A 20,534-nucleotide genomic window follows, 5' to 3' on the forward strand; every position below is an offset into this window, starting at 1 on the left:
TTATGTGAACTTCTGTTGATAGAAACCAGGGTTCATTTTCTTGAAGACTTTGAGCCTCTGTGGGTGATGCAAAGAATGCAAATAATCAATCTTAAATTCCATTGTTCTCTAGTTTTTATAGAGAGGGACAGCAGAAAAATCAAGGTAATAATTTTTCCTGTTCTGTTCCCTCTCTTTTTATGACAAATTTTTTCCATATCTGATGATCTTCTCACCATTATTTTTTTCATCTGTCATGTGTCCAAACCAGTAACTGATATCCTGATGTTCTTAGGTGTGTATGTCCCTTGGTTGTTCACTCAAATTTGATCCCATCTATTAAAGCAAGCACACCTGTCTCGTATTTAGCAGACAAAATCTCTTACTGATTGAAGTTGGTTAGAAAAAATTTGGTAAAAAAGCTTTTCCACTGATGTTCTGCGTATGACTGGAAATTCATGTTAATGTACATTTCTGGTTAAATTATTGGTTTTTCTGTTCATTGTCCCTTCACAATCCAAATTCATGATGAATAACTTCTGGTAAATATGGTGTCATTTACAGTGATAGAAATCTAGAAGTAATTTCATGAAAGGTAATAAAGAAAACAAAAATAAAATAACTTGTATTAGATATATATTTACAATAAGGTTTCATCATGTCACAGAGACAATGGCTTATGGGAGAAACTGTATGTTCAACCAAAGACAAGAAAATTACTTCAATTAATGAAAAAACTAAATGTACACTTTATTGTAAATATCCCAGCACACATTCTTAGAGTGTTTAGCATGTCTCTAAATATTCTTACTGTGTTATATAGTTTTAGTTTGCTGGATGCCAAATGCAATCCACCCAATGGTCCTTAGGAAGCTTGCAGAACTGCTCACCGAGCCACTTTCCATCATTTATCAGCAGTCCTGGCTAACTAGAGACGTCCTGTTAGACTGGAAGCTAGTAAATGTGACAAGAGGGGACAGAAGGACGATCTGGGACCTACAGGCCTGTCGATCTGACCTTAATGCAGGGGTAGGTTATGGAGCAGATCATGGAGGGCCATCACGTACGTAGAAGACGAACGAGGGATCAGGAACAATCCAGCATGGATTTCTGAAATTCTAGTCCTGCTTGGCTGACACATTTACCTACAAGTCTTCATTTTTACTTGCTGTTAACACCTGAGGGAACTGGGGTTGTTTAACTTGGAGAAAAGGAGGCTCGGGGGAGACCTCATAACTTTCTTTTCCCAAGTATCGAGAGAGGAAGGGAGGAAATAGCTTCAAGTTGCATCAGGGGAGGTTTAGATTGGATACTAGGAAATCTTTCATCACCAAAAGGGTTTTCAAGCACTGGAACAGGATGCCCAGGGGAGTGGTTCAGTCACCATCCCTAGAGGTATTTGAAAGATGTGTAGATGTGGTGCTGAGGGACATGGTTTAGTGGGGGACTTGGCAGTGCTGGGTTAATGGTTGAACTTGATGATCTTAAAGGTCATTTCCAACCTAAGGAATTCTAGGATTCTATGATTGTAGTCTTTCTCCTGTAGTCTTTCTCATAAGAATGATGCATAAAATATGGATCCTGTTACATGATTTTGAGGCACGTGCATTTTGGGTCAGGAAATATACCAAAATACAAAAAATGGTCTATTAACAAATCAAACTGTATAATAAATCAATTAGCAAAATCAAACAGTTCATATTTGATAAAACAAATAAACTTCTAATCAAAATATAAAATGAAAATATGATACAGGAAAGCACTAAATTTCCCTTGGAAACACCCTCCATTTTATTTTTTGTAATTTTTTATTATAAATTGATCGAATTTGTCTCTTATCTCCTTTCAAATTTCTTAAAAACAAATTGATTTTTCTGGTTTTCCAAAAAGAATCTGTTTTCTGCTTAATTTACAAGCTCAAAAATACAGCAGATCATGACAACAAAGGTGTCAGGCCTTAGCAGTCAATGTTATCACTAACTCCTCCCTAGAGCATCACAATTTTTTTTCCAAATATGCCATTACATGAGTAAACATAGAGAGGAAAATATTACTTAAGAAATTTGGGTATTAAATTCAGCTCATTGTTATGTGAATTATACTTAAAGGGAGAACAGGTATAATATGTCTGCCTGGATCACCAGTGAGCAGAAAAATTACAAGTTTAATCTGATTATTGTTGGTTGGTCACTAAATTCTGCTCTAGGCAAACAAAAGAATTTAAAGAGTAAACTTTAATGAAAAGTTCTTTTAAAAAGCTGTCTGGTATGTTTTGACCAGAGCATAGTGATACGAGAAAACAAATGGAACTAAGCTGATAAAGTAAAAACAAGTGTGTGTGTAATTGCAGATAATTAGGATCTGCAGATAACAAATTATACCTTCTGTTACATTATCTCTTTAATCTTTTTACATATTTAGAATAAGACAAGCACATTTCAACTTCAAAATAAAAAGCTCTATTAAGCTTTTTAATATATTTTCTAAGAATCAAATTTACTTTAAAATTACGCGTTCACTTTTAAGTCTTCGTTTTTATTTGCTGTTAGTGAGATTATTTTCTTTAAATACAATTTAATTTTACATTTAATTTTTGTAAGTGTTGGAGAGATTTCAGTTTTAAATACTCTGCTCTCATACTTCGATGTTCACAGAAAGAACAATCACAGTGATCTCTTCTATGGTGAAATTCCTAATTACGGGTGTTAATACAACTTCATAGGAAGTTCACTGGATGTTTTCCAGCAGTCAAATAAAATCTCAGTTTCAACTGAATATAGTGGTTTAAGAAACATGTTTCTCCATGATAACATTTTTCACAGAAAGCATTGGAAGTGCAACATAAGACTTGAATTCTCAAAAAGTAACAGGGACCATATTTTCAAACAGTGTAAGTAGGTGCACTCCTGGTGAAATTGAGGGACATCAGTTCAGAGTAGCATTCAAATTGATGCCAGAAGGTGCTGATGATTTTTTCATGTGAGAAGAAATTAACTTTTTTTTTTCCTTCAATTCAGAAAGACCTCAGTAGTTTAAAATAATGTTTACCCATATCTTAACTGTAACGCTTTGATTTGAAGATAAATACATGCTTATGTTTTCCTGAGTAGGGCAGATACTAAAAAAAAAGAGAAAAATATCAAGATTAATATGATAAGATATAGTTTCTTCTTTCTCCCTAAATAGAGTAGTTTTAGTCTTTCTTGTAAGCATCATGTTATTGTGTTACTCTTCTCTTTATGGTGGTATTTGAGGACCAGTACAAAAATTTTGAATTTGCAGCTTTCTGGGCTTTGACCTACTTCTGGTAAATAAAACTGCTAAAATGTAGATATACATAAATGCATATATATCAAATCATTTCTTTATTATATAATGATAAAATATTATATTAAATAAGTTTTATTGTTATATTTAAATGATCAGTGAACAGTGGTATTCCAGGTAGTATTTTAGTAACTGTTAGTATTTTCATTATTATTTATGATTATTTTAAAATTCTGTCTCATCATTATGATGCTTCAGAGTCAGTTACTGAAAAGCCAGGAAATATACAATTTTAATCCTATTGTAAATAAGTTAAAAATAGACTTTAATGTCTGGCCATATTCCTTTCTTTTCAGTGTTTCTGTGTCAATCAGAAGCAAAACAGATGTGAAGGAAGACAGAATTAAAGCTACAGACAAATGTAAATTTGTCACTCTAAATTTTCCTGGATTTTGGAAGTAAGTACCTGAATTATGCTCTCCTTTTTTTCCTTGGATTCCCCCCATCCTTCCCAATACGATCAATCTGATCTGTTTTCTTCAGGCCTGGATTTGAGTTGAAGATGGATGATATTACTGTGGTGTGATAGGAGTGCAGCAAGAGATCAAAAAGAAGTATATTGTATATGTGCACTTCTTTACAAAGAGAGAAAAAGCGGCTAAAGTAATAAATTATTTTTTAAATAAAATTGCACTGATTTGTGGTCTGAAATAACTACTAAAAATAAAATAAAAAACTTTTTTTATGCTACACTGAACTGCTCACATTTAATGCCTTGGATATTGCTACTGATAAAGTTACAAGAAAAAAGAGAATAGCAAAAGAAAGAGGAAAAGAAAAAGGAAAAGGGAGAGGAAAAAATAAAATTAGTGAGTCTCTTGGGTGGGTTCCTCAGTTAGATATAAAAAAAAATTTTATATTTCTCTTCCTAGAAAATTTCAGTTGGAACAAGGTACTGACACAATTATTCTTTCTGCTCACAAAACAAATGGCTTCTTTTTAATGGACACTGTCATCCTGGAATGTGTTTCTTCTGAAAATTACCTTTCTTCTGAAAATGCAAAATGGCTGGGCTTCTGCCACATGTTTGATTTCCAGCAGGCCCAAGTTTAAGATCTTTGCATAAAAGCAAAACAGTAAAATAAGAAGTAAAACAAAAAAGATGTTTTTTTAAAGAATCAGAGGCCTGCTCTTTCTTAAAGATTTTTTTCTAAGGTTTATTTTTCCTCTAGGCCAGAAATAATCTTACGGCCTTCAAAAACTGGATTGTAAAGAAGACTGTTTACATGGGAATTGTAAAAATCTCATTTGAAAAGGGCAGACAACTGTTGCAAACTCAAGTACATAATTTTTCATATAAATTCTGTTCTTGAAGTATATCTTGTCTGACTAGACTAAACTCTCTTATACCAATAGACTCTTCATCAGAATTAGGTGTTTTTCTTTAACAATCATTGTTCCAGATTTCCATGGAACAGATAAAGCTTACTTTTCTTTTTTTTAAGTATAAACTGTGGTTACAGATTCTAAATTCTGATACTTAGAATAATAATTAGTTATATCTCTGTTTTTACGGCTGCAAAATTTTGAGGACAAGAAAAAACATAATTAACTAATGTCTTTGATTAATCAGGTGTTTTTTTTTCCTTTTGGTCTATGCATTGCTCCTAAGTCTGTGCTTTTTCCACTTGTATAAGGAATTGTACTTTAAATATGATACTAATTCAGTGCAGTCTATTTTACTCAAAGGAGTAGAAGTTTCTGTATGAAAAAGACATGCTCTAATACTGGTATTGATATTTTTACATTACTCTGGATCTTTAAATACAAATTAAAACCACCATTGAAGGAAATGTCAGAGACTGGCAAAGAATTGAGAATTATTCCTTTTATGTTTATGTGAGTTTTCTTAAGTAAAGGAATTGGATCTGATAAGTTTGGAATGACATTGATTAATAGATGGATGCTGGTGGTTTAAAGGAAGGGTCAGACCATGGTTAATACCCAAATTCTTATAACATTCAACTAGAACAAGGGCTTCAGTGCTGAAGGTCAGTTTTTATCAAAGCGAATAAATAGTTCTCCTGAATGAAAAGTAGATGTATTCTTTTCATATTCAAACTTTTCAAGGGTTTTCTTTATTTATATAAACACTTGAAAGAAATTTTAATAATATGGATCACATATGGACAGGTAAATATCATATTATTTGCCAGTAAATTTTAGACAAATATTGTTGCCCAAGAGAAGATTTTAGCAGATTATACAAATGAAACAAATTCAAGCAGTATAATTCGGTGTAGCAGAATATTTTTTACTTCTGTAGAAAGGTTTAAGACACATTTTTCACTCTATTTTGGTGTAAAAATGTAGAATCTGTTCTTAGATAAGAAACACTGTTGTACTGAGGTATATCTATTACCCTGCAGTATTCATAGACAGAGTATTGTTTGACCACTAACACTGCTAAACCAAATGTAGCGTATTTTTCAGATAAAGAATTCATCATAAATGATAAATTGCAATAATGACATGAAACAGTTATAATTTTATTAACGCAGTTAACTTCTAGCTTAAATTTCTTTTGCTAAAACTAATGAATTTGCTATTTCTTTTTGTAGTGTTATGGCTCAATTTAAAATTCTGATTAATTTACTGAAGTTTACTTTTAATTACAATTACATGCAGGACAGGGAATTGCATTTGCTCAGTATTGGTCATCTGTCTCATACTGTTTTTCTTCTGGAAATGGATCTTTTGATATTCTACTTGATTTTGAAAACCTGTCACATTACTTTCGTCATGCTCATCTGTGTGTACTTTTTAAAATGTTCTGATGTTTTGCACCAAAGAGAAGGCTGGAATTCATACCAAGTGTCAGCAAACGTGAAAAATGAAATCTTACTGATTGGCAGCTGGAACAAACTTACCATAACCCTGCTGAAAGAAAATGCTTTTTAATTGTTTAAAGTTCTCCTGAAACAATACATGACATGCTTAAACAGCTCTGCTGAGTATCAAGTCAAGAAAAGCACTGAGGTAAATGTGTTCCACTATCTTGTACTCGTTGAATGTTTAATTTATCGCTCCCAAGAGTTCTAGACAGCTAGGTGTCTGGATACTTCTGGTCACTAAAAGAGTTCTTGTTCACATATTTACTCATTCAAAACCTTTCACTGTTCTTAAGGCTTTGAAGCAGGTTTTACCACCCACAACTTGTTCAATAGACTATGGATTATTCTTTTTGGTTTTTTGAATTGTGAAAGACTTTTTGAACATACCCAGATGTGATGTGCCGTGGAATAAAATGGAAGTCAAAAGTCAATTATCAGATTATTTCTACCCATTAAATGTTCCTTTTGGGATCTAAAACAGTGAACTGGAAAGCTCTGGGGAACTATTTAATGGCTTTCAGAGCTCTAAGCTGAATTTTCTGAACTGATTCTACTCTTAGTTTTCACGTAGATGACAATTTCTTATCAGAAGATATTTTAGTCTAATAAAGTTTTGACTTATATAAAAACAGACCTTATCCTTAACTATATGAAGAATACCTTAATTTTTTTGTTGGTAGGTCATGTCCAGTCTAGAGCAATATCAGCATCCTAATCAAAAGAAATTTACTTCAAAATATTTACCAAAGTAAGCAAATGCATTGCTACAGTTAGTTGGTACCAGATTTTTTCATTATTATTTTTACAATTAATTTGCAGCAATGCATGCAGGAATCATGGAATGTCATAAATATGCTGAGTTGGAAGGGACTTGTCAGGATCATCGACTCCAACTCCTGGCCCTACCCAGGACACTCCAAGAATCGCACTATATGCCTGAGAGCATTGTCCAAACACTTGAACTCCATCAGGCTTGGTGCTCTGACCACTTCCTTGGGGAGCCTGTTTCAGCACCCAGCTACCCTCTGGGTGAAGAACCTTTTTTAGTATCCAACTTAAACCTCCCCTGACTCAGCTTCAGGCCATTCCCTTGGGTCCTGTCACTGGTCACCACAGAGAAGAGATCAGTGTCTACCCCTCCTCTTCCCCTCATGAGGAAGTTGTAACTGCAATGAGGTTTCCTCTCAGTCCTGCACTTTGGCCACAACAACCCCATGCAGTGCTACAGGTTGGGCACAGAGAGGCTGGAGAGCAGCCAGGCAGAAAGGGACTTGGGAGTTTGGATTGACAGAAAGCTGAACATGAGCCAACAGTGTGCCCAGGTGGCCAAGAAGGCCAAGGGCATCCTGGCCTGGATCAGGAACAGTGCAGCCAACAGGTCCAGGTCCCTGTACTCAGCGCTGGTGAGGCCACACCTGGAGTGCTGTGTCCAGTTCTGGGCCCCTCAGTTCAGGAAGGATATTGAGGTGCTGGAGCAGGTCCAGAGAAGAGCAACAAGGCTCGTGAAGGGACTTGAGCACAAGTCCTATGAAGAGAGGCTGAGGAAGCTGGGGCTGTTCAGCCTGGAGAAGAGGAGGTTCAGGAGAGACCTCATCACTCTCTACAACTCCCTGAAAGGAGATTGTAGCCAGGTGGGCATTAGTCTCTTTTCCCAGGCAACTATCAGCAAGACAAGAGGGCATGGTCTTAAGTACCAGGGAAGGCTTAGGTTGGATATTAGGAAGAAATTCTTTACGGAGAAGGTAATCAGACATTGGAATGGGCTGCCCAGGGAAGTGGTGGATTCTCCATCCCTGGAGGTTTTTAAGACGAGACTGGATGTGGCACTTAGTGCCATGGTCTAACAACCACGGTGGTAGTGGATCAAGGGTTGGACTTGATGATCTCGGAGGTCCCTTCCAACCCAGCTGATTCTATGATTCTCTGAGCTGAACAGACCAAACAACCTCAGCCGCTCCTCACACAGCTTCCTCTCAAGGCCCTTCACAATCCTCATGGCCCTCCTTTGGACACTCTCTAATAGCTTTATGTCTTTTTTGTAATATGGTGCCCAAAACTGCCACAATATCCAAGATGAGGCCACACCTGTGCAGAGCAGAGTGGGCCGATCGCCTCCTTTGATAGGAGTCACTGTCCTAAAGGATATTAAAAGAGGATGCTGATGGCAGACAAAATGTAGGTTGGAACAATTAGTTTCAGATTCACTGACCTTTTTGTAAAGAGCAGAAATATTCCTAGAATTGTCAGCCAGTGCTAGAAATTATAATTGGACAAGAAAATATTTCTCATGCTTTCAGCTGCATGCTCTGCTTGTACTCAGTTCTTGACATATTTTATAGGTTTTTAAAATATCCACATTTCTTACCAAGAGTGAGTGGAATACAAAATAATTCTCAGGTTTTGGAAGCAATAAGCAAACAAGAAAGTTACTACTTTTTTAAAAAAATGTGAATAGTTTGAACTACTGTAACGTTAGGCTGTGATATTTTCTGTATCGGCCAGAGTTGTTTTAATTCTTCCAGGATACTTTACCCACTGAAGCCCTTGCAGCAGAAAACAAATGGGTAAGTACAGTGACAAGTTTCACAGGCTGCTGAAAATTGATTCTTACTGGTTTAAAATAAATTTTAAAAAATCTCTGGAAATTTTACATTTGGCATCTCATGGTTAGCAATTAATAAGAATTGATTAGCAATTAATTAGCAATTAATTAATTATAATTAATCCAATAAAAATTGAATCTTAAATATGTAGAATCTAAGAAAAAAATTACAATTAAGGAATTGGCTTCTAAGTTGATAGAAATTTCCTCTATTCCCCTTCCCATCTACACTCACTTTAAAAGCTGAGTAACAGCATAAAGAAAACACAAAGTGTAGGATATTCAAACAACCATGTCTCACTTGACAAGTGTTGAATACTATTAAAATCTCTATAAACCCACAATTTGCACACAACTTACTTTATTTCATTAATGAAACAAAATATGCAGCTTTAATATGATAACTTACAGGCACTTAAAATAGTAACTGCACTAAACCTGCACTGTGGGCTTGATCCTGCAATCGTCAGGACAGCCTCTCCTGCACAAAAGGGCTCAAAAAGACATTCTTCATTTCAAATATGCATGGTCTTCCCTTGAATTTATTAAAATTTATCCTTAATTAAAAAGTTAAACACATATTTGCAAACCAGTTTGAAGCAGTAGTGTGTGCTGAAGTATACATGCAATTGGTAATGGAGCATGTTACTCTAAAATATTAACACATTACTTTGGGATGTCACATAACTCATTTCTTCCTTCCCACAGTATGCAATAATGCAGCTACTAGTTTGGGCTTCTTATTGCTGTCCATTTCATCAGTTTGTATTCTTCATTGTCTAGGACTCAAAGGAGAAATAATAACATAAAAGTTACAGTATTTGGCAGTAACATTTGTCTTTTTTACTGGTATGTATTTAACATCACACAGGAAAATTATGATAGATTAAAAGAGAGTTTTTATAAATAATTTTAACATACCTTGTTTCCACTATTAATACCAAGTGTCGCCTTTATGAAGTCAATATATTACAATATATCTGCATGAGAAGGTATGAAAAAGTGAGGTGTCTTATTGTTTTCCCTTCTTTTTTCTTTTTTTTTTAAATACCTAAAAATAAACTGTCTGTACTACATCCTCACTTAGAGCAGGATCTTTGAAAATTCGCGGTGAAAAAAATTCCTTTCTGGTAAGGATTGCAGTTTATTTCCAGACTGACTTGGTCAAAACATATATAATCTTAGCCTTCCTGTTACCATTAGGTTGTAAATAAAATGTTCTTCTATTCCACTGTCATTTGTAGAAGAAAAGTCCATATTTTTGAGAGAAAAGAAAATAATTCTTTCCACATTTGGGACAAAAGAAATATTTATTTGCTTGTTTTATTCATCATATTAAAGTGATACTGTCTACTGGGGTTGATAATGTAAATCAAAACTCCCACAAATTTAGTTCAATTTATCACATCTCTCTTTGTCACTACAATGTAGATGAGAAGTGTATACACATGAATAATGCATACCAAATTACAAATACTGTATATTTGGAGAGAAATGAAAGAAAAAAATGATCCCCTAAGAAAAATCTTTGTATAAATTATGGTGTTTGTTTCATAAACACAAATCCATACTATTTGCAAGAAACAATGTTTCTATTTTTTCTCTTGGTATACTTTCCCCAGACTGATTTGTAATAATGCATTCAATTTGAACTCTAACTTTGTATGGATATATTTGAAATAATTAAACTGTCCTTCTTTAATTTTCTGCATTATTTGATAATAAGTGATTGGTTACCTAAATCACATAGTACTTCCCTAATTTAGCCAATAAAGTTATTATCTTGAGTTGTTACATGTCCCTTGGAACCCTCTCAAGTTCAGGCATGTTGTCCACTATTTGGGCATACAGTGGAGATATTTCCTGTTTAGTGGAGACTAGAAGGTACATCTTCCTCACAGAGGCTCACATTTCCAACTCTGAGAAAATCCCACACTAAACAGTCCAGGCAACAGGATGAAATCCCTTTCACTACTTAGATATCTGAGAGAATATGCAATGGTTTGGTCATCATGTCAAAGGCATCCAGAAGCTTTTGTTTGTGCAGTAGACATTCCAAAAAGTGTTAAATGCTTTCAGAGTTCCCCACATTAAAATCATTATCAAAACCAGTCTAATAGCAAATGAAGATGTCTATGTACTAAATAAAAAACGGATAACACATCTGAAGAGTTTGCAGGAGTGACTGAGATGAAATGAAAGGAGAATATTCTAACATTATATTTAAATTAGCATTAAATGAGATACCCAAGATCTCCACAAATTTCTATAAACACCCTATTAAATCTGTTGAAAGCTCCAGCTCCTAGTTCTCACTGAAGGTTTTATTGTGTGACACTAAATTTAAGTACAGACTTAACTTTGGAGTTCATCCAAATTTAAGCCCTGCCTCTGCTCCTTATCATCTGTTTCCTGTGAAGTCAAGATAGAAGGAACATCTTGTATTTCTTTCTATCCCAACAGCAAGTCATAAGTGGTCCTCATCTGCCACAGGAGTTAGTTACTGACTCTCTTTATGCTTGTTTAACGATTAATAAGTGATCAACCCCTTATGAGACGTATGCTTTTGTCTTCCTGAATCTATAAAATAAATACTATTGTTCCTAACAGAATTTAAAGGTTCATAATCAGGGAGAGCAGATAGTAATCATGAAACCATGGTACCTCATATGGTTACTGAGGAGATTACTCTTGTAAGGTTTTTCATTCCTAGCTTTGTGAAAAATTTAGGCCTGGCATAACTGCTAATCTTATTACTTTGATTTTAGCACACTAAAGTCTATAGTAGCTAATAGGTCTTCATGATCTTTGATTCTTTTTTGAGGTTAGTAATTCAGTATTGCCTACAATCGCACAGCCTTCCAAGTTCAAAATAACAGTTATACCCTTTCCTGAGACATGTGGAGATAAATCTTACTTTGTTAAATTTCATCTCACAATGCACTCAGACTACAAAATCACTATAAAAATGCCTTGAAAGCAAGTCAAAAGCAAGAATGTAGTGTGGTTGGCTTTGAGAAGATGCTAATAATCATAGCCCAAAGTCATTTGATTGCTGTTAAGCTCAGAACAGTTTTCTTTAGCCAAGCTCTTGGTAGAACACTCAGAAAAACAGAGTTATTTAATTTCCCATACGTTTTACCTAGTTTGCAAGACTATGAATTAAAATTTCTACTACATTACTGATAAAACTTAGCCAGTTTCAGTGGAAAAGAATTAAATAAGAATAAACAAAAAAAACATGCCTTCCCCTGAAAGTCATAATTGTAGATAAGTAAGTGAAAGACTTCAGAATTTTAACGATGTAACCGATTCCAAGTGGCCAACCAAGTCACTTATAAACTGTAAACAATGTGACCTCAAGAAATAAGTCAGATGATCTTGTCAATGTTGTTGAAGGAAATATTCATGAATCAATTTTTTCTTTGCATTATTTGACCCTGTAGCTGAGGATGACATTTATAAAAGAACATCCCAGCATTTGTGTTTTAGAAAGTACAAATCTTTTCGTTTTGTACTTCACTGAATTTTTGAGTAATAAAATAAATACTTTAAAGTTCTTAGTTTCATTTTGGTTTAATTCTTATCATTAATAAAGCAGATGAAGGAGGTTTTTTAAACCTTAAAATTAGGTCAGAGTTTTTGGGTTGCTGCAAATGTCAGCAGGAAGAATTCGCATAAGATCTAACCTGGGATTAATATTAATAAATGCACTCATTGCATTCAAAAATCCTTGCAATGAAAGGTCACTGTTAGATTTGAGTTCCAAAATTAGAGCTACCTTTTAAAAACTATCAAAACCAATATTGGAAAAATCTGAAGTGCACTTGACAGTCTTACCTGTGTGACTTTTGCATTAAAGCAGAACAGAGAGATGAAATAAGAGTAATATGGAATAATGACACAGACAAAGGTGTCCATAGATAAAAGGATCACTTTCCTGATCAATACTTTTAATTGAAGGGTAAGTTGGCTAAATAAATTTTATCAAGAACCATTTTCTTACATCTTTTTTCTTCCAGTCATCTACTAAGCAAAGAGTACTACAGTTTTTGTCATCCACATTTTCTATAAATGTAGTAAATAGATTCTAGTAAATATATTCTAGGTAAAATATATTCTAGTATCTAAACACTACATTTAGTGTAGGAAAAACTTAATTACATTGTACAATAATGAGAATTGGTTTTAGCCCCTAACTAGACTACATCATCTATTAAAACACAGGTGCACTTTTGTTTTACATAAGCTGGTCAAATTCTATTGATAACTTCTTGTAGAACAACTTTTCTGTAGTACTGTTAATAATGATACTGTTAATGGTGATGATAATTTATCTGTACTCTGTTGTGCTTGTTTTGATATCAGCTATGTCGTGTCTATTTTCTCATAAGTGGTAGTGGTCATTGTGTTTCCGCTAAACCACAGGCCTATAATGCATGACTTATGATATTTATAGTCATATTTCAGGGCAGGGTGGGGTTTTGAGTTTGTTCTTTTTTTTTTCTTTCAGTGTGTATGTTTTAGTGTAGGGACTAATAATAGTGAATATAAGTTCTATTCAAAATAAAATTACAAGAAAGGAGAGATTTTTATCCCTTTCTTGTTTCTAAAGGCCATATCTGAAAGTCAGATTGAAGAGAAGACATCTCCACTATACTAAACCAAGCCAAGCTAAAAGAAAAACACATAAAGAAAATAAACAAACAAAACCTCAAAACAAGTAACTAAATGCAACCCCCCCCACACACATTTAAATCAGTGACAACTAATTAGGGAACAGAATGATTTGTGGTGAAAAATTAAATCCAGACCTTCCAGTTACCTTAAGGGTGGGATTTGCTATGAAAGAAAAGAAGTCAACAAATGCACTAATCTAAGAAGGTCCTCCTGAAAGTTTGGTATGACAAAACCTCTTGATAATAGGTGAATTAGTTGAGTTATGATCTCACAGAGAGTAGTAACTTGTAATAAAAAATACATACAAAACTGAAATCCAGGATTCTACCTGGCCTAGAGAATAAAAAAGATCCTCTGAATAGGAACAAAAAGGCCTTATTATTTTTGGAAGAGCACTAGTGGTGTAATATAGTTTCATTACTTCATTTAATCATAAAGAAATATTTCATTGTTTTCTATTTTTGATGCTGCAAATAAATAATATTATTTACATTCTGTCTTCATCTTACCAAAAGTGATCTAATGGGTTTAAGTGCCTACTTTAATTTTAGAGGCCTTAGAATGTTCCATCTGACAGTATTGCTTGCCAGGAAGAGGAGGAGGAAAATGACAGGGAGAAGATAAAAGGAGAAGGAGAAGGAGAAGAAAAACAGAGAAGAAGAACAGAGAAGAAAAGCAAAAAGCAAGATGTGTTCATCTCTCATCTGTTCCTTTCTCCTCTTAGCAGAGTCCAATTTTCCTGTCATCATGCTGGTTTATCCTCAAAAGCAGAAGTTCCCCTTCTACAGGGATTAGCCACAGAACTTGGAAACTCTTTTGTAGCTGGTTCCTCTTAGCTCCTGGGAGACACAAAATGAACACCTCTTTCAATTTTTACCTACCTTACTGTCTGAATAGATCACTGCAAAGTAAGCATGAGAAAGAGCAGTTAAAGGTTAGAGGTGTGTTAGTGACAGAGGGTCAAATAAGAGGCAAAACATAACTCTCATCTGTCACGGGAATTCAGGTCATGTGTATGATGTCATTCTGAAGATCACTCGATGTATATTTTTGAAATTAGGTCACTGATCTTCTGAATTGTTGGTTTGGTTAACATTTAATATCCATTTAATTTTTGAAATCTAACTTTTTTTTTTAAGACTGTGAGAAAAGCCATAAAGTCACTGAATGTATCTTAAGAACAGCGCAGCATGGCAAAGGAAATAACTCTAAAATCTAAAAATACCACAATGAAATCACCAATAGTTTGAAAAAAAATTATTTTAAGAATAGCATAGAGGAAAAGAAAAAACCTTATTTTCCTATAGGCAGCATGAGTTGAGACAAAGTTTAAGAGGTAAAGCAAAAGCTGTGCACAATAGCAAAGCAAAACAAGGAATTTTTTCAACGCTTCCCATGTGCTGTTCAGCCATCACCAGGAAAGCAAGGGTCTGTCCAGCATAGTGGTAACTTGAGAAGACAAACAGCGTCAAACCTAAGGTCTCCGCTGTCCTTCTCCCATCAGCTTTATGTGCAGAGCATGATGCCATATGGTCTGGAATATTCCTTTGGTAAGTTGGAGCCAGCTGTCCCAACTGTATTGCCTCTCAAATTTTTGTGCACCCACAGCCGGCTCACTCATGTGGTGGGATGAGAGACAAAAAAGTCCTTGGTGCTGTGTAAGCCCTGCTCAGCACTAACTAGAAGACCCCTGTGTTATCAGCACTGTTTCCAGTACAAAACCAAATCACAACCCCAGTCATCTTGCTCTTCCACACATCATCCTTGTCTCCTAATTGGAGAGACATGGATTTAATGGGTGGATCGCTCAGTAAATAAGGAATAGGTTATATGATCACACTCAAAGAGTTGCTGTCGGCAGCTCAGTGTCCAAGTAAAGGTCAGTATCAAGTGGCATTCTTCAAGGGCCAGGATAGATATTGGTATTTTTTAACATTTTTGTCAGGGACATGGGCAGGCGACAGACTGCACCCTCGGCAAGTTTGCTGACTTGGTCCATCCAGAGGGACCTTGACAAGCATGAGAGGTGGGTCAATGCAAGCCTCATGAAGTTTAACAAAGACAAGTGTAAGATACTGTACCTCCATCAGGGAAATCCCAAACACATATACAATGTAATCAGGGTGATGAGTACATTGAGAGTAAGCCTGCAGAGAAGGACTTGTAGGTAAAACTAAATATGAGCTGTTAATGTGAACTCATAGCCTAGAAAGCCAGCCTGGACTGTACCAAAAGCAGTGTGGCCAGCAGATCAAGGGAGGTGAATCTGCCCTGCTGCTCTACTCTGGTGAGGCCCTGTCTCGAGTATTGTGCCAAGATCTGGGACCTTCAGTATAAGAAAGACATGGACCTGCTTGAGCAAGTCCAGAGGAGGGCCAAGAAGATGATCAGGAGGGGCTGAAGAACCTCCATATAAGGACAGTCTGGGAGAGTTGGAGTTGTTCAGTAAGGAAAAGAGAAGGCTTCAAGAACACCTTATAGCAGCCTTCAGGTCTACTCTGGCCTCCAATCAGGAGGTCTGGAGACACACCATCTATAACACTGCTGCTTCTTTTGAGAACGCACACAGGATCATTCTTGAGGAGAAAAGACAATGCAGAAAGAACCGTGTCCTGTCAATACCACCTAAGGATCCTTTCTGCTGTGCCTTTTGCAACTGGACTTGTCTCTTGCACTGGCCTTTTCAGCCACCAACGCACTTGTAGCAAGTGTGGGTAGAGTCCTTCCTAGATCTTTGTTCGCAAAGCCTAGTCATGATGATGATGATGATGATGGTAGCTAAAGGGGGTTTACAAGAGAGATAGAGAGGGACTTTTCACCAGGTCAGGTAGTGATAGGACAAAGGGTAATGACTTTAAACTGAAAGAGAGTAAGTTTAGATTAGATATTAGGAAGACACTCTTTACTCAGAGAGTGTTGAGGCACTGGAACAGGTTACCCAGAGAAGCTGTGGATGACCCATCCCTGGAAGCGTTCATGCCAGGTTTGATGGGGTTTTGAGTACCTTGGTCTAGTGGAAGGTATCCCTGTCCACGGGATCTTCAAGGTCCCTTCCAAGCCAAACCTCTCTATGATTCTATGAATAGACTAATAATGCTCACAATGACTGGTTTATGTAGCAAATGATCTCATCTTTCACAGTTCAGGGTCGATAGTACTGTATGACAGGGCTGAAGTTTTAGTATTTCCATGGTGACGAAAAGCGACAAAGCCGGCTAAAAAAAAAACTCCTGAGGACTTTTTACTCCCGTAGTCTTAGCTAGGCTGGGACCTGCTGGGGCCAAGGACTTCCCCCTCAAGTTTGGGGGAAAGATTCTCTTCGGCACTTACATATCTGGGCATTGCAGCTGCTTTCCCAAAGGTCAGGGCTTTCTCTCAGTTTAGCCCTCTCTCTCTCTTGCCACCCCTTGATTTACTCTGGCTCCATTCCAGTGCTGTGTGTCCGCCAGTCACAGGCTTCTATCTGTCTGACTGGTTATCTTGCTGCCGTTTTCCTCCTCCATCTCTGCGAAGTGGAAAAAATTCGACCCAGAGACTTTCCCCATCCTTCAGAGTCCTCCTCGATCACTGGCTTCAGGGGGCTCCACTGCATGGCTGGCTGCTCCTGGCCCAACCAGCAGGAGCAGGGGGAGGGGGGGTAGGGGGCAGAGGCCCTGGCCCTGGGCCCACCTGGCACGCTCAGAGCATGGCTGCTTCTGCCTCTAGCCACACAGTCTGAAAACTAACCTCTTCTCTTCCGTTTCAATGAGTATGTAACTTCCACATGAGCGTACATTGGGTCCATACGATGAGCGTTCATTGGTTCCATATAAAAAATAATACCTCATGAGAAAAAAAAACCTTTTTCAAACCACCACACAGTAGCAACATTCAACCTAAATGCATCAGATTTTCTGCAACTAAAAAAACAGATACATGGCAAACACAGTTACACTGATGATGGGTCATAACTAGCAACTCAGTTTCCTCATATGCTGTATTTCATGCTCAGAAGTACCTGCTGTTCATGCTCCTGCTAGTGTCTGACAGCTAGAGTGCTAAATGTAAGAAAACCTCTTCTGGGGGGAAAGACTGGAAAGATTTTGCCACTTTTTCTATCCACTACATTTGCCAACAGTTTCAGTGAAAGCACTGAGTGTGCATGTAGGTCAGACAAAACCAAAGTTCTCTTTCTTTGACTGTGACACCAGGAAGTTCACTTATTTTCTGAAATGAGACTGTACTACAAAAATAGTGTAGGACACTGAGTTGTCATAAACTCAAAATGATTGCATACTGCATTTTGATTGGAATCTGCCTCATTAAGAGCACAGAACTGATAGACATCAGTGAAGGAATTATGTTCTTTATCAACGAAAATTATTCAAATTAAAAATAATTGTTATAGCCACTAGTTGTGTTCTTCTGAAACCCAGTTCTGAGATCTGTGGGATTTTATTTTGGAAACTCATCTAGAGTTACTAGCTCAATTACTTTTGAAAACTCACCTGAAGGGACTAACTACAAAGAATTTTTACAGTAAAATGTGCTACTATAAGTTCAAATAGTATCAGTGTTTCATGTTGATCTGCAACCATAAATCAAGAGTTGTGGCTTAGGTTACTTGTTTTGAAAAGGACTAGTTTGAGGCCATTTTTCACACAGACAAAAATTTAGATCCTTGATAGCTGTCTGAGACCACTATACAATTCATGGAGAGACACACAGCATTACCAATGTTCAAATATATGCAATTGTCCTGCTCAACAGGCCACACACATCTGTGTCTGTATAGCAAGGCCAGTGCTTAATCAAGACACTGAAGACACTGATATCAGATCATGTTTCGAAGTGAGTAGCTGTGAAATTTGATATTAGCACTTATTTAGTTGCTCTTAATATTAGGCACTAGACTTACGTTCCAGTAAATATACCTTAAGTACGACTATAACTCATCTGCATCTCAGAGGAAGTAGGGAAGCAAAGTAACTAATGTCACTGAAGTGCTCAGAAGCCCTGGTGATGAGTAAAATAGGAACACCTGCAAAGAAGTTAGAATTCTGTACTAACTTTTTCTATACCTTAGTACCCGGTAAAGCTGTTCTAGATTATGTGGGACAAAGTAAAAACAAAACAAAACAGGGGGTTGAGGGGGCAGGGAGGGTAGCAAAGACACACAAAAAGGTATATTTTAGATTTCATGAAGTGAAATTCTGCAGTTAACCATGTATTATAGCATCTAATATAAACTTAAGTGAGTATGGCTTCTTTTTCTGGTTATTAACAGAAAATAATACAAATAAATCGGGTGATTACTGTGCTAGAGATGAAAAACATACATTTGAGATGATTCCATTAAGATTAAATGGATGGTTCAAACTCTTCAAAATACTTAATAAATTCTTTCGAAAAACGTAAAGGAGAAAATGCAATGCCCTAAATTTGTGAGCGTTTACTACAGAAGTTAAAGTTTTATTTAGCTATCATGATACCATTGCACTTTCTTAGACCTTTCATCTGCACATATACACTAATGTGGTAGAATTCTATCCTGCATAAATTCATAGTATAAACCATAACTACTTTTTGTATGCTACCTTACTAACCAAAACCTTATAGAAGATATGAAAATATTTAATCTGAAAAAAAAATTGCATGTAGTTTTGAGCTTCCATTTCTGCAGGTGGCAGAAGAAATTTTCACAGATTGTGTCAGAACCTGTGATTTGAATTAAATTTAGCCAGAAACCTGAGTAATAGAACACATATAAATAGCACATGTGTAATCAGTACAAAGACGTACCAGTTTGCTGCTTTAGAAATGAGAACATTGCTCTGCATACCACAAGGTTATAGTAAGTAATAAGACACAAACTCCAAAGTACTGGTGATTTTGATGGATCGATTTCATCCCAGGAAATCCCAGGGAAGGGGCAAGTCTAATGTCTGCTATGAACATCCAGCTAACTTGTACCAAAATTGACAGACAGAACATTTGCCCTACAAGAGCATTTTAGTACCACATATGAGAGAGCACAAGTATTTATAATCCACTATCCTCTTTAACATTGTGATCCCTGAACGTTTTGGTGGGGTTTTTTAAATTATTATAGCTGCCTACTTCACTACCTTTAAACTAATTTTCTGCTTAATTAGCTCCCATCTTCATTGTCTGGCAGATAATTGAAAATCTTTGAGTGAGTGCCTTCTGATCTGAAAACCTGTTAATATTTAAAGCTTCTAATTTTAATATCTTATTTTTCATATGTTCATCTATTGTATATAAAAATTATTTTAAGGATTAACATTTATTTTGGTTTAATAGTTGTAGGTTGTTAACACTGTCTTCTTAGGTGGTGAAAAAAAACCAGCTCTATAAACCATTGAACTCATTCATTTACGTTTTGGTTTGCAGAAGAAGTATATGTGATTTCTTTAGATTTCTGCAGCAGTTAAAATATCTGCAATCTTTTTCTGCAACATTATTTTGCAAGATCAAACTCTCACAGATTTCTCTACTGTCTTGTAAAGAAAAAAAAAAGGAAACAAACTAAAAGTAAGAAAAAGGGATTTAAGACATCAATATGAATACATCTTGTCAAAGACCCCTCTGAGTCATCCCTTGAACTCCCATTGCCAAGGAATTTCTGGTAGGGAATACTTTAATCTCATAGTGAGTTATTTTCTCTCATCATTGACAAAAACCTGGGTATCCTGAGATATATCACAGACACTGACAGAAAATCATCTTCAATAACACATTCTTCTGACCTGTTCCATCCACTCTGCCTGTATTGTGAAGAAAAAAATTGTGAAGAAACATAGGAATTTGTCTCAAGAAAGTGACCGTTTTTATAAACTACTACCAGTTGCTCATCTCCAGTTCTAGTATCAGAATTTGAGGTTTCATTGACCAAAAAGTTCACTTGTCAGTCTGGTCATCACCAGTCTGTGAACTTCAGGGAGAGATGGCATGGCATCTTGTTTTGCATCCCACTGTATTTCTTATGCTGGCACCTGAATTCACAGTTTTCCTAAGTGTCCTTCAATCTTGGTTTTAAAAATCCCCAAGGCCACATTGGTACCTGTAAAAAAAAGAGTAGTGGCAGAGGATGTCCACGGGTGCTAGAACTG

This window comes from Manacus candei, unplaced genomic scaffold, assembly GCF_025592945.1.
Source record: "Manacus candei isolate 608988 ecotype Guabito, Panama unplaced genomic scaffold, ASM2559294v1 h1tg000016l, whole genome shotgun sequence".
In the NCBI taxonomy this organism is placed as follows: domain Eukaryota; kingdom Metazoa; phylum Chordata; class Aves; order Passeriformes; family Pipridae; genus Manacus; species Manacus candei.